Source organism: Phyllobates terribilis, unplaced genomic scaffold (assembly GCF_046119375.1).
Source record: "Phyllobates terribilis strain yellow unplaced genomic scaffold, ASM4611937v1 Scaffold_1__5_contigs__length_1240528914, whole genome shotgun sequence".
In the NCBI taxonomy this organism is placed as follows: Eukaryota; Metazoa; Chordata; class Amphibia; order Anura; family Dendrobatidae; genus Phyllobates; species Phyllobates terribilis.
In genome coordinates this window covers 180,004,389-180,019,420 of record NW_027362761.1, presented here as the reverse complement: position 1 = coordinate 180,019,420, position 15,032 = coordinate 180,004,389, and the positions used below count along the sequence as shown (strand labels likewise).

The window sequence follows — 15,032 nt, the reverse complement described above, 5'->3', positions numbered from 1 at the left end:
GGTGGTGGCAGCATCATGCTTTTGGGTTGATTTTTTTTTCAGTAGGGATAGGGAAGCTGGTCACAGTTGCTGTGAAGATGGATGGGGTGAAATATAGGGCAGTCCTGAAGGAAAACCTGTTAGAAGCTGCAAAAGACTTGTAGTTCACCTTTAAGCAAGACAACTACCCTCAACATACTGCCAGAGCTACAATAGAATGTTTTATATCAAAGCACATTCAAGTGAGTCAATGGCCCAGTCACAATCCAGACATAAATCCCATGGAGAATCTGTGGCAAGACTTGAAAATTGCTGTTCACAGACGCCTCCATCCAATCTCACGGACCTACATCTGGTTGCAAAGAAGAATGGGCAAAAATTTCAGCCCCCAGAAGTGCAAAGCTGGTAGAGACAAACCCCAAAAGAATTGCAGCAGTAATTGCAATGAAAGGTGGTCCTACAAAGTATTGACTCAGAGAGCTGAATGCAAATGAACATCACAATTTTCAGATTTCTATTTTTAAAATATTTAGAATACCAAGTGTCAATTCTTTTACACTACACAAATACTTGCTACTTTGTGTTGGTATATCACATAAAATCCAAATAAAAAAGATTTACTGTAAGTTTGTGAGTGTAACGTAAAAAAAATGTGGAAAAATTCACGGTGCATGGATACGTTTTTAAGACACTGTAGTCATTCAACATATAGTACAATTAGAAAAAGAATGTATTCGGCAGACAACAAATATAGTGACATACTAAAAATTATCTGGCAACCCGATGTCTTCTTTTTTTGAAGAATTAAAGGGAGTCCGTCACCCCCAAAATGTCTTTTAGACTACCTATACAGTGATATAGGAAACTTTACCCCTATTGAAATCTTACTAGCACAGTACGTGTTGCTGGAACAGTGCTCGGAAAATAACTTTTAAATCATATACAAATGAGGGGGCTGTTAGCTGGGTGCATCATTAGTCTGTTGGTTCCCCCTCAATTTGCATCTTTGGGTCTGGCCAAGCTTGTGATGGACAGCACTTACAGCTAGAGTGAATGCTGTTCTGCGTGTGTGCTTATGCGCCCTGATACTGAGTGTGCCGGCTGCGTGCACACTGTCTGGGTGTGTTCCCCTTCCTGGTTCCTCTCTGCTGATGCCAGTCATGCACCTGGAAGTGTAGCGAGCGGCGTCTGCAGGAATACACCGAAACACGCTGAAGTTTATTTATTTTCAACCCAGTATGTTCACAATGTATTCTGAATGCATTAAAAACAAGTCTAACAGCAACTGTTAGCTGGCTGGAGGTGTGGAATTACAGGCCACGATCTGGACTGCTAGCCTTACAACTGAATCAATATATGAAACATCATTTGGCATTTTACAGGCCCAACATATGGAAGCTATAAAGTCTCCGTTATACCAGTAAGGCCTCACATGTCTGTGTTGCACATATGAGTCATCCATATGTCATCCATGTGCTATACGTATTTAACCCCTTAGGAACCCTGGGATTTTCCGTTTTTGCATTTTTGCTTTTTGCTCCCCTTGTTCCCAGAGTCATAGCGTTTTTATTTTTTGGTCAATATGGCCGTGTGAGGGCTTATTTTTTGTGGGACGAGTTGTACTTTTGAACGACATTACTGGTTTTACCATATCGTGTACGGGAAAACAGGAAAAAAAAGTGGGGTGAAATTGCAACAAAAAGTGCAATACAATAGATGTTTCTTTTTATTTTTTTTACCACGTCCACTGACTGCTAAAACTGACCTGGCATTCTTATTCTCCAGGTCATTACGAGTTTGTAAATACCAAACATGTATAGGTTCTTTTTTATTTAAGTGGTAAAAAAAAAATCCAAAGTTTGTTTAAAAAAAAAAAATGGAGCCATTTTCCAAGACCCGTAGCGTCTCCATTTTTTGGGATCTGGGGCCGGATTAGGACTTATTTTTTGCGTGATGAGCTGAAGATTTTATTGATACCATTTTGGGGTAGATCTGATGTATTGACCGCCCGTTATTGCATTTTATTGCAATGTTGCGGCAACCAAAAAACATAATTCTGGCGTTTAGAATTTTTTTCTCATTACGCCGTTTACCAATCGGATTAATTCTTTTCTTATATTGATAAATCGGATGATTCTGAACGTGGCGATACCAAATATGTGTATGTGTTTTTTTTTATTATTATTTTATTTTGGAAGGGGCGAAAGGGGGGTGATTTAAACTTTTATATTTTTTTAATTTTTTTAATATTTTTAAAAACATTTTTTTACACTTTTTGCTTGCTTCTATAGTCTCCATAGGAGACTAGAAGCAGCAACTATCTGATCGCCTCTGCTACATAGAGGTGATGAGCAGATCACCTCTATGTAGCAGAAATGCTCTTGTACTATGAGCGCTGACCACTAGGTGGCGCTCATAGTAATTGTTACATGACAACCACTGGAGTCTTCTGCAGACCCCGGGTTGTCATGCTAACCTATCGGTGACCCGCGATCACATGACGGGATCACCGATGGGCGGGGTAAGTGACGTGCTTCGATGTTAAATGTTGATGTCAGAGATTGACAGCGGCATTTAACATGTTAACAGCTGCGGGTGGATCGCGATTCCACCCGTGGCTGTTGCGGGCACATGTCAGCTGTATAAATCAGCTGACATGTGCCCGGTTCAGTGTGGGCTTAGCGCCGGAGCCCGCGCTGAACAGGGGGTGACAGCCTGGTGCGTACTTATACGCCCCAGGCCAGTAAGGGATTAACATTACAAAGTATAGAAGTTTTGTCATATATTTATTTATCCATCCATCAGTTAAAAACACTGATGACACACTGATGACAAAAACAGACAAATCGATGACACACTGAGGCAAAATACTGATGACACCGATACCATTTTTTCACGTACGTGTTTAAATACAGATGTGTGAATGAGGCCTAATTGTAAGTAAAATCCTTTATCACAGTTGCATAATCCATCAAGCAACTAAACCCTTATTAGTATTCCTAGTTCAACTTAATGGGAATCCGACACCAGATATTTAGCAACCAATCTGAGATTCTGTAGAGACAGAGACCTTGATTCCAGTGATGTGTCATGTTTTGGGCTGCTTGCTGAAGTTTTGATACAATCATAGTTTTCTCAGCAGGAGATTACCATTAGAGGTCAAGTAAACCTGCTGCCAGGTAGCCCACCATATTTATGAGCTCAGTATAACCTTTCCACTGATTGGCAGCTTCCTGAGTATACTGTAAATGGGCAATGACAATCAGTGGTGTGGGTGGGGTTACACAGAGCTCAGTATTCAGAGAACTGGTAGATATGCAGCAGATAAAACTGTGATTTTACCAAAATAATAGCAAGCAGTCCAGTAAGTGACACATCGGTGTAATCAGGGACTATTTTCTTACATCATGCTGCTCTCAGATGGAATAGCAAAAAACTGGTGACAGATTCCCTTTAACTATTTGTGGACTATACTGCAAGCTAAATGCCTCTATGCTAATGTCAAACCACAAGATTATCAGCATTCAATTTGAATAGATTAACTGCAATAAAATATAATTGCCCATGAGTGCACCAAATTGCATCTCAGAGTGACAGTATGTGGGATTTATTTTATTTTTCAGCATTGCAAGAGCCCCGCAAAATCTGTGTACTGATCAGTAAGTATACCCCCTGGTCTGGCATTCCAATTACTTAATCAAGTTCACGTGTTATGTGGATATTTGATAGCGCTTATAATTTTTACACATATTTATGTGTGTGTATAGCACTAATAATCAATATACACATCAGAGTGTAACAATATTAATGGTGCTATTATTGGTGAAATAATTCATGTTTTCTCCTACTGTAATTTCTTTATAATTCTGTCTATAGAACAATTAATATTATTTTATTTGCAAATAATAAAATGTTGTTTTTTTTATCTAACACTTTGAGAGCCGCATAAAGTTTTCTTTTTAATTGTCATTGTATCACAACATAAAGCTTACTGTTTTACTGAATTAATCTGGTTCTTATTTTACAGTTTCTTTTTTTACAGAAGTGATCTGGCAGCTGAACCATCCACTAACTAGAAAAATGTTATATTTACAAAGTGGTAAGTAGCATTGCAATTACCAGTTCTATAAGGCTAAGTGCCCACGATGCAGAAATGCTGCAGATTTTTTCTGCATCTCCCTGGCAGGAAAAACGCATGCAGATTTTACATGCGTTTTTCCCGCCAGGTAGAAGCTTTTGTCAAGCGTTCTTCACTTGCATTTCTGCATGCGGGTTATCAAGCGCTTTCCAGGCGATTTTAGCATTACTTGGAAAGTGCTTGACAACTTGTTCACACTATATAAATCCATGCAAACGAAATGGATTTATATAGTGTGACCAAGTTAATAGTTAAAAAAAAGAATAAAAATGGTAAAAAATACTAAAAAAAAACATTATACTCACCTTCCGATGTCCCCCGGTCTCCTGTACGATGCGTCCTGGTTCCCCGGCAGCTCGCGGTGGTGTAAAACGATCTTCCATGACGTCATTTAGTCATGTGACAGGTCACGCGACCGCCTACATGACTAAATTACATCATGGAAGGTCCTTTTACAAGGTACAGCAATAGGGGTTCAAGAAAACCACACAGAAAAATGAGTATTAAAGCGAATGTAGTGCTACAAAGAGTTAAAACTTAACATTTATTACAACTGAATAAAAAAGTAATACACAAGTCCAAAGGACCTAAAAACAAGTATAAGCCTGTCTGTGATAGTGAGTGACCCTAACAATCAATAGCTCATTATGTCCAGGAATATAACCATATGTGATACCAACATAGTCTACCTGTAACATCACACAGAAAATGGCGGGAAAATAGTAACGGAGCTCTCAAGACAGTGTCTCAAACGTATCGTGTCTCAGCCCACAAGAACCTTAATACATTTACACAATTAATGGTGAGCCTTTAAACACCTATAAATATATTAATGGAACGACCTCACCAGATAGAATGTTGGTTCTTGCTCTCTGGCTTTAAGACAGCTCCATGTGATGGGGCATCCAAAACCTTATTCAGCCTCCAGCAACTCACAGCACACTGCCCCCAACGCGTTTCATTGCCTCAGCTAATCATCAAAGCACTGTCTAATGGATAAGCTGAGCGTTTGATGCCAGCTTCTATACCGCATGACACCCTCTTCTCCCCTGATGATTAGCTGAGGCAATGAAACGCGGAAATTCCTCTGCAAAATGCTTGAAAAGCGCATAGTGGGCACGCAACCTTACTGAACTAATAACTTGAATTTACATCTCTTTCTTATGATATACTGTACATACTGTATGTGTGCATTCATACATTTACTGTTAAGTAACATACAGCAGTGACAAAACTGCAAGGACGAATTTAGGAGCGCTGTAGGCATTGAATACAATTATAAATGATGTTATTCAGCTGTGAAATCGGTTCCTGGAAAATATAAAAATAAGTCCGTAAATATGACTTTTCCATCAAGCAAGCTTGTTTCCTCTTCTCTTATTCAGAGAGCTGAAGTTATTGCAGTTATAAATATTGGCCAATACTATTGCCCTCCCTTTATTACTTGTTCTATAGTTACTGTTTAAATATTGATAGTTATACAAACTTTATTAATGTAATTCTGCCTTTATAAAATGTAATTGCTTTTTCACTTCATCTCAGACATCTCTCCCATACTTACAGGCTCATTCGGTTGAGTGCTCTTGTGTTCAATATGCCAAAGCTGCCAACAGACATCCCTAGTGGCGGCTTATCTCCAGGAGAACAAAGCAATCGGCAGTCTGAAATCAGACATGCCCAATCTACATCTTCCCAGACAATCAGTTGGCCGGCGCCACATACACAGTTTGGGCCAAACCTGTTGATATTGACGGGTGTGGCCAACATTAGTCTATTGTGTATGGGGAGCTTTACTTATCAACTGCATCTCCAGTGATTCCTCTCTGCTGCTCACTGCCTGTCACGGGTGTGTCAGATGTGACAGACAGTCGCCCTGCAGTTGGTTGCAGGAAATCCCTTCGTTTGGCATTACAGACACCTTCTTAGCTGTCTCACTCTAGGACCTAGCAGCTACCACCCTCCTTCTCTAATTGATAATCAGGCCTGGGTGTTTAAATACTTCCTGGTTGCTGCACAGAGGTGCCGGTGATATTCACATGACCCCTTGTGAAGGCTTGGAGCAAGTGCAGTTCTTAGCTCTCTGGTGCTAAGAGGATGTGTGTGCCATCTCTCTTAAGTCGACTCAGGCTAAGCTACTTCCCCCATGTTTGTCTCCCCTTGCTGTCTTTAGTTGTCAGTGGGGATCAACAAGTGCTCATCTTCCCCTTCCCTATCCAGGGCCAAGTGCAAGGGAAATACAGGGATAGGTTCCTGTGTGGCGATTGGTGAGGAACCAATAAAGGGACGGTAGGGGGAGACAGGGTGATTGCAGATCAGCCTAGGAGGTCTCCTCTTCCCCCTTTCACTAGTGTCTGGGCTCCCTTCCCCTCATTCCTTTGTGTTTCACTTTGTCTTTCCTACATTGTGCGTGACACTGTCACTATTTGTTGACATGACTAGAGCAGTGATGTCAAATTTACAGCAAATAACCACTACAGTCAATCTCTTGGCTTAGCCTTCTTGTGCTATCTATCTTGGCATGACACCTGAGCCCGGTAATTGGATGCAGTGGCCATATGCTGTGGACAGGAAGTCACCATGTCAACAAGACCAACAGGACTACTGGGAGCAGTGAAGAGGGTACACAGGAGTGACATGACATTATACAAAATTAACTTATAACAACATTAAACTTCTCATAAATAACCACTCAGACACAGTGACTTTTGTGGAAATAAATTTGGCCACGGCCTTTGTTAGCTTAAATAACAGATGGCCAAAAAATATCCATAACTTAATAAATTAAAACTTTAACCAAACACCACAGCTTAGCCAAAAAGCTGAAGCCCGTTAATCCAAACTTACTGTCCATTCAGATCCCTGAACTACTAACCCCAAGGCCATGACAATTAAAAGGGGGAGGGAGAGCGGGGCAGCAGTTCCACAGGTAAATTTTTTCAAGAACTGACCCGTGCTGCCAGCGCTCCCCTCCTTTAACCCTTTCTGCATCCATATTTACTAAAAACACTAGCCAATCAGGGGGTGTTCACAGGGCAGAAAAGTTAACATTCCTCTGCTAACATCCTCTGATTGGCTAGCAGCCAAACCCAACCATATGCCTGGGACCCTGGTGTAAGTGCCACAGCAATTTCGGTGGGAAAGACACTTTCCCTCCAACTAACCCCTTCAGGAGAGGCACACATAGCTAAAATGGATAATGCCATGTGTTCTCCTCCTGAAGTTCTGGGGGTCACCATGGCATTATATACAATTAACTTCTAACAACATTAACTTTCTCATAAATAACCACTCAGGCACATTGACTTTTCTGGAAATAAATTTGGTCACGGCCTTTATTAGCTTAAAAAACAGATAGCCAAAAAATATCCATAACTTTGTAACTTAATAAATTCAAAATTGAACCAATCACCACAGCTTAGCCAAAAGGCTTAAGCTCGTTAACCCGAACTGTCCATTCAGATCCCTGAACAACTAACCCCATCCGGCTATCATGCCTAATCAGGCAAGCATGGCCCCACCCCACCAAGGGCTATTTACAATATCTCCTGCAGATTTAAATTGAAAATATCATTACCAATCTCTGATAAGTGCACCAAATCTTTTCAAAAAAGGCTGGGAACCCCACCTTCCAAGTCAATGTATCTAAACACAAAACCGCCAATTGACGATAAAACGTTCAAAGCGATCTGTTCAAACGCTTCCTTATTTTTTCGCAGAACTTCAGCTCTTCTGACCTAACCCATAATATTCTCTGTATGATCTCAGAAGAAAATATTTTAACACCCGGGAACAGCCCACAAATCTTTTGCTGATTCCTATTCATAATAAAAAGGAGATCGACTGTCCCCATTTTCCCAAAGTCATTACCTCCCAGATGTATTATAATGATGTCAGTCAAAGCAAAATTGTCACTACTCATTAGCACTTGATCAATCAAACTGTCCCATTTCTGCCGTCTGTTTCCAATCCAGCACACTCTTACTCGATCAGGTGGTACTGAGAGATTTGGTCAGTAGCACCTTTCCTGCGCTCTGTGCTCTACCCAGTGGATGAAGGAATGACCGAGAATCCAGACCGTAAAACCTGTAAAAACTATATAATAAAGGCACTTGGGACAATTACTTTCTAATATACAACTGATAGCAATATGACTCCCACCTTCCCAGCCTTTTTATAATTGACTCATTCAGTCCTAATCTTGAAGCCTCTGTTGCAGCTCCAATACGAAAGGAATGTGTAGAGAAGTATTTACCCGCCAAACCCAAATTAAACAAACATTTCCTTAGAATGCTTCTAAATTGAAACTGTTACAGAGGCATGCCAGACTGGTGTAACAACAGATGCTCACCCCCAACGGGACTCACATTCAAATAAACTTTAATCAAACAGACTGGACATATATTAGCATCTGGGAATCACATTAATTTTAAGCTAGCACCTTTACCAGTTTGATCTGTTTTTGACCTCGCTATGTGCACTACCATATAATTTTCTCCAAACGACACATGCTGCAACCTCAAACCTTCTCACCCTAGCTTAGCCCTCGGGACTTGGGAGCAGCTCCCCAATCCTCAGTGCACTGAAAAATAGTAAGGAAGCGGCTGCTGAAAAAACACAGACTCAAGAGTATTAAAACAACAAGATATTGACACCGAACATACATCCCTCAGAATGGCGGGGAAAATAGGAAACCTACATTGGGTACGGAAAGTATTCAGACCCCTTTAAATTTTTCACTCTTTGTTTCATTGCAGCCATTTGGTAAATTCTAAAAAGTTCATTTTTTTTCTCATTAAAGTACACTCTGCACCCCATCTTGACTGAAAAAAACAGAAATGTAAAACTTTTTGCAAATTTATTAAAAAAGAAAAACTGAAATATCACATGGTCATAAGTATTCAGACCCTTTGCTCAGCATTGAGTAGAAGCACCCTTTTGAGCTAGTACAGCCATGAGTCTTCTTGGGAATGATGCAACAAGTTTTTCACACCTGGATTTGGGGATCCTCTGCCATTCTTCCTTGCAGATCCTCTCTAGTTCTGTCAGGTTGGATGGTGAACGTTGGTGGACAGCCATTTTCAGGTCTCTCCAGAGATGCTCAATTGGGTGTAGGTCAGGGCTCTGGCTGGGCCAGTCAAGAATAGTCACAGAGTTGTTCTGAAGCCTTTTCTTCAGTCAAGATGGGGTGCAGAGTGTACATTAATGAGAAAAAAAATTAACTTTTTAGAATTTACCAAATGGCTGCAATTAAACAAAGAGTGAAAAATTTAAAGGGGTCTGAATCCCTTCCGTACCCACTGTACCATCCCAAACGCAATGATCCTTCTTATAACCCTTTCTTTAAAACTTGTTTCACTATAAAATAGCTATTTAATTGACGCACACCAAAAATTTTCAAGAAAAACGATATTCATGCTAAATGTTTTACTACCATGGTGTAGGCTAGCCCTCTTTCAAACAACAAAATACAAAACGCCGAAGCCAACTACTCTTAAGTCACAATTCCTATTACTGCACAATGATTTCCATTGCTCTCACGCTGCTAAATACCCTTTCCACTTTGAAACCGCCACTTAACGCTCCAATAGATTCATTACGAAGACCAAATTAAGCCCCGTAAGTACTCGGGACAGTCCACATCCCTCTTGTTGGCCTCCGAAGCAAAGTTAAAGAACTTGACAAGCTGAAATCGAGAAAGTGCCTTTAACCAAATATTCCACTGAAGACACACCAAAACCAAATGTCTCAGCAATTTTGCTTCTAAACTACAGTGGGACGACAATCAATTTATTGCAAAAACTATACCCTTGTTGTCTGATCTCAGTAAAGTACACTACCCCAAAGTACCAAAGAAACCACCACTGGGAAAAGCTCTAACAACACCAAATTTTTTGTTACTCCGTTAGCCACCCACGACTGATGCCATCTGGAACAGCTCCACTTACCATTCCAATAAGCACCAAAACCCACAGAACCAGATGCATCTGTGAAGAAATTCATATCCTCAGCCACCGCAAACAAGTCTCTCCACATTGCAATACCATTAAAGTCACTTATGAATTCCAACAAAATTTCTACATTTTCTTTAATTTCCCTAGAAATCCTGATATGAAAAGATGGATTCCTTACCCCCACTAAATGCATAGCTAATCTTCTGCAAACAACCCTTCACATTGGTATAACTCTAGATGCGAAAGTTAACATACCCAGCAAAGATTCAACTTCCTAAACAGTACCTTTCCTTCTTGTATATACAGATAACAACGCTTTCTTACATTTTTCCACTTTATGTAATGGCAACCTAAACTCTCCTCTCTCCGTATCAGTTACTATGCCCAAATATTCTATACAGCTGTAAGGAAAAACTATTTTATCATTAGCTACCGGAATTCCAAATTTGCTACAAACACCTACAAATGTACTTAACAGCTGTCCCCACACCACACTGTCCTTTGGGCCTACAAATAAAAAATCGTCCAAATAATGCGCAACTCAACCTTTCATGCATTGCATTGCTACTACCCATTCTAAGAAAGAAGAAGATGCCTTAAAGTATGAGCACGATAATGAACACCCATTGGTAAGCATTTATCTACATAAAAAAAACTTTAAGCTGGGAACCCAATGAGTTAAAACCATCTGGGTGTATAGCGAGTAATATAAATGCCACCTCTATATTTGCCTTTGCCATTAAAGCACCCCGGCCAAACCTTTTAACTACCTCTGCTGTCTGGTCAAAAGATGCATAACATACTGATTTTAAATTGTCGTCTATGCTGTCATTTAGTGATGAACAGTAAGAAAATGATAAAGGTATGTTAACTAGTGTTGAGCCACCCCCGTAGTGTTCGAGTTCGGTTCGGTTCGTCGAACACCCGTGTGTTCGCCGAACTGTTCGTCGAACTGTTCGTCGAACACCTTCGAACACCGTTAAAACCAATGGCAGGCAAACAAAAACACATAGAAACACATAGAAAACACCTTCAAAGGTGTCCAAAAGCTGACAAACTGCTCAGAAGACACAACTAACACATGGAAAAGTGACAAGTACATATAGTCATGCGAAAAGAAAAGAGGTGGAGGAGTAAAAGGAGGGGGAGACACAGATATAGGCATGTCATGCCCTTCTAAAATCCAAAAAGTGAGAAGCCGAGACGGCCAGTCCGCTCCTGCCCGTGCCACCTCCGTGTCGCCGGGTTTGTGCCAGAGCCGCGGTGAACCCTGACGGCCAGCCCCCCTCTCCCAATACTGGTGCCTGTCCGCTGGTGGGTCGAGAGAGCCCCCCTGTGGTGGAGGCAGCTCTAAGCTTTTTAATTTAAATTGTCCCTCTAATTTGAATGAATACACTTTAAATCCATTTACAAGGATCTATTGGAGGGCAAGTCTCATGCCAGCAGCCGCGTAATTCCAGCTCCAGTAGCGTCCACTAAAGCTGCTGCAGTTAAAAAGCTTTTATAAGGATCGAGCTCGGCTGTCCACTGCAAGGCATCCTAGTGCCAGTCCCAGCCCCTATGCCTTGGGGTGCCTCCTGATGCTCTTCACTAAGTATCCCGTGGTCCCGAAGCATTTCCTTTGAAAAAATTAAGTGTCCAAACTACAGGTGGTGTAGCTTGCTTAACAGCCGGGATAATCCGCTGACTAGCAGACACTGCTACTAGGCACAAAGTATTTCCTGGGCTAGATGCAGTTAAAAATTTGTAAGTAGATACTCTCGTTGGATGCTGAGAAAGCATTCCATAGAGTCTCCTGGCACGCCATATATGATTCTCTTAAAAAGCTTGGGGTAGGGGTCTAGGGGACCCTTTTATAGCCAAAATCACGGCCCTGTATCACAATACGTCACCTAGGCTGAAGATAAATGGAACTGTAGCACCGAGGGCTCGGTTGCTACAGACGTATTGCACCTCGCCCAGAGGTGTGATATCTCACTCTCAGATAAGGATGGAGTGTGGATCAGGACCCGACACCTGCATGCATTACACCACATTGCCGTGGGGCAGGGCGACCAATATGCCCCTGAGATGGGCACGACAGTCCCTGTCCCTGGCTGGAGTGGGGGGAGGGAACACTGAGGAAGGGGAACCCTGCAGTGCAGGAGCAGGGAGGAAGCAGTTCCTGGGTGCATTGAGAAGGGAGTATAAAAGGTGGGCACCATCTTAGTTCAGTGCAGAGAAGTCTGAGCAGAAGTGGCAGGGAGCAGGGGCTCTGCATGAGCTCTGCTCCGGAGGCGGGCCTAGTAACAGAGGCCCAGGCCTGCAAGAGGGAGAAGGAAGGAAGAGGAGCGGAGAAGGCTCCAGGAACGAGGAATGAAGGGATCCCAGGGGTGCGGACGGGCGAGTCGCCACCGCACGCCCGAATCCACCTGCGTGGAGGGGTCAGGCCAAAGGGGGAGACCGGTCCCCGAACTAGTGGAGGCAGGAAACGACCCTCAGCTAGAAACCGGAGGCTCTGACATTTTATGTGGCGCAGCCCCTTGCTCCACCCGCTAGGAAGGCACCACATAGGGTCAGGGAAACTGGCGCCAAGTTTACCAAGAGGAGGCCCGAGGCAGCCGGACAGAAGTGTTGGTAAGAAAGGCCAGACAAAGGACACACAAAGGGGGTCCTGTGAAGCGCTCCAAAGTTATCTGGGAGTTGTCTGAGCACAGTACGACGTGGGCAGCCGTTACCTGCAGACGTGGTCTGGATAATAAGAACTGTGAGTAAAGGCCCTGAACTGCATCACTGACTCCGTGTCGTTACTGCTGCTGCCCTGCACCATCACCCCCATCCTCCGCATACACTGCCCTGAGGCTATACTCCTCCCGTGGGGAGTTATGCTACGCTCTGCTGCACCCACAACACCAGCCTTAGCGGTCTGCCCTGTAGCGGCGGTTCACTCTGACCGCAATCCACGGGTGGCGTAGTCGGACATTTAAACATCAAAACCACATAAATAGTTCCGCCACTGGTTTGACCGCCCTGAGCCACGGAACCGGATCGCCGCCACGAAGACTACAACCACCAGCATCCACCAAAAAGTGTCCGGCTCCGGGTGTCCCAAGGCCCAGGGGGTGCGTCAGAACATTTTCATCACCTTTCACAATCACCAATGGGACAAGGCAGGGATGTCCTCTGTCCCCTCTCTTATACATCCTAGTGACGGAGCACCTGCTCTCATCAATTCGCCATAACCCCAATATTAGGTGGATTGAGGTGGGAGGCACCGAGTACAAGTGCTCTCTATTTGCTTATGATGTCCTAGTATATATCACTCAATCACATATATCCATCCCTGCTGTTATGGCTGAAATAGATCACTTTGTTACATGGTAAAATTTTAAAATCAATGCAGCGAAGTCTGAGGCCCTCGATGTCTCCCTCCCTAAATCCATATAGGATTCCATCCAGTCCAACTTTCCCTTTGCCTGGCCCTCACAGGGTATCAAATACTTAGGAATTCCTATTCATAGAGACCTCTCCCATCTATGTTATCTTAATTTTGGGCCCTTTATTGAACAATTCCATACAGACCACGGTTGGCAAGTTAGAACTGTAAGATTCACTACGTGAACCACTGGTGTTTTGTGGAAAAGCACATGTACACCGCGTTCCAAATTATTATGCAAAAAGTGTTTAGGAGTGATAAGGGAAGAATTTGTTTGTTTGTCAGTTAAACTCATTGATGGTGATGTGTGTCAGGGCTCTTTATATCACTGTAAGCAATTGCAGACACCTGTGCTAATTAGTTTGGCAGGTGTGTCCAATGAAAGGCAAGACTACTTAAGAAGGCTCTCTCACATTATTAAGCAGCCTACATTTTCTGCCAAAATGGGAAAGAAAAAGGATGTGTCGGCTGCTGAGAAGCAACAAATTGTGGAGTGTTTAGGTCAAGGCATGACTACAATCAACATTGTGCGATGATCAGGATGAAGTGTCTTGGCAATCAAGAAGTATGTAGCTGATTCACAGTACACACGTGTGCGTGCTGATAAGGGCAAATTGAGGACTCTTTCCTACAGGCAATTACGTCAGGTTGAAACAGCAGCGGCAAAAAAGCCTTGTCATAGCAGCAGACTAGTGTTGAGCCACCCCCGTAGTGTTCGGGTTCGGTTCGGTTCGTCGAACACCGGGATGTTCGAGGAACTGTTCGTCGAACTGTTCGTCGAACACCTTAGAACACCGTCGAACACCGTTAAAACCAATGGCAGGCAAACAAAAACACATAGAAACACATAGAAAACACCTGCAAAGGTGTCCAAAAGCTGACAAACTGCTCAGAAGACACTCTCTTTAAAAAAGCCGGCCGGCAAATTCAGCAGCGGCATACACCGGTACCCGACAATTTAGACAAGAAGGAATAGAGCATCACACATAGATTAGATAGATAGAAACATGTCAGTCACACATATAAGAAGCACAGTGACAGTGTTGGTTACTGCACTTGTCATTTAGTGTAAAGGATTTATTAAAAAAAATATTAGTGTTTTCATGCACCGTCTCTTTAAAAAAGCCGGCCGGCAATTCAGCATCTGTACCCGACAATTTAGAACAGAAAGAATAGAGCTTCACACATAGATTAGATAGATAGAAACATGTCAGTCACATATATAATAAGTACAGTGATAGTGTTGCTTACTGTACTTGTCATTTAGTGTAAAGGATTTATTTAAAAAAATAATAGTGTTTTCATGCACTGTCTCTTTAAAAAAGCCGGCCGGCAATTCAGCAGCGGTACCCGACAATTTAGAACAGAAAGATAGAGCATCACACATAGATTAGATAGATAGAAACATGTCAGTCACATATATATGAAGTACAGTGATAGTGTTGGTTACTGTACTTGTCATTTAGTATTAAAATAAAGGATTTATTATTAAAAAAATTGGCGTGGGGTTCCCCTTAATTTTAGGCTCTAGCGGAGGTTAAACAGACGG

General features: G+C 42.4%; 1 long non-coding RNA gene across 2 annotated transcripts; it reads left to right on the top strand.

Moving 5' to 3' along the window:
- The first annotated feature begins 1,113 nt into the window (after window positions 1-1,113).
- On the top strand, window positions 1,114-4,078 carry LOC141166235 (uncharacterized). Of its 2 annotated transcripts, none has more exons than XR_012251264.1 (3): window positions 1,114-1,399; window positions 3,603-3,638; window positions 4,022-4,078. It is a non-coding gene; the product is annotated as an uncharacterized lncRNA (long non-coding RNA). The 2 variants fall into 2 exon arrangements; XR_012251263.1 differs by having other exon boundaries at window positions 4,007-4,078.
- Window positions 4,079-15,032: the final 10,954 nt, after the last annotated feature.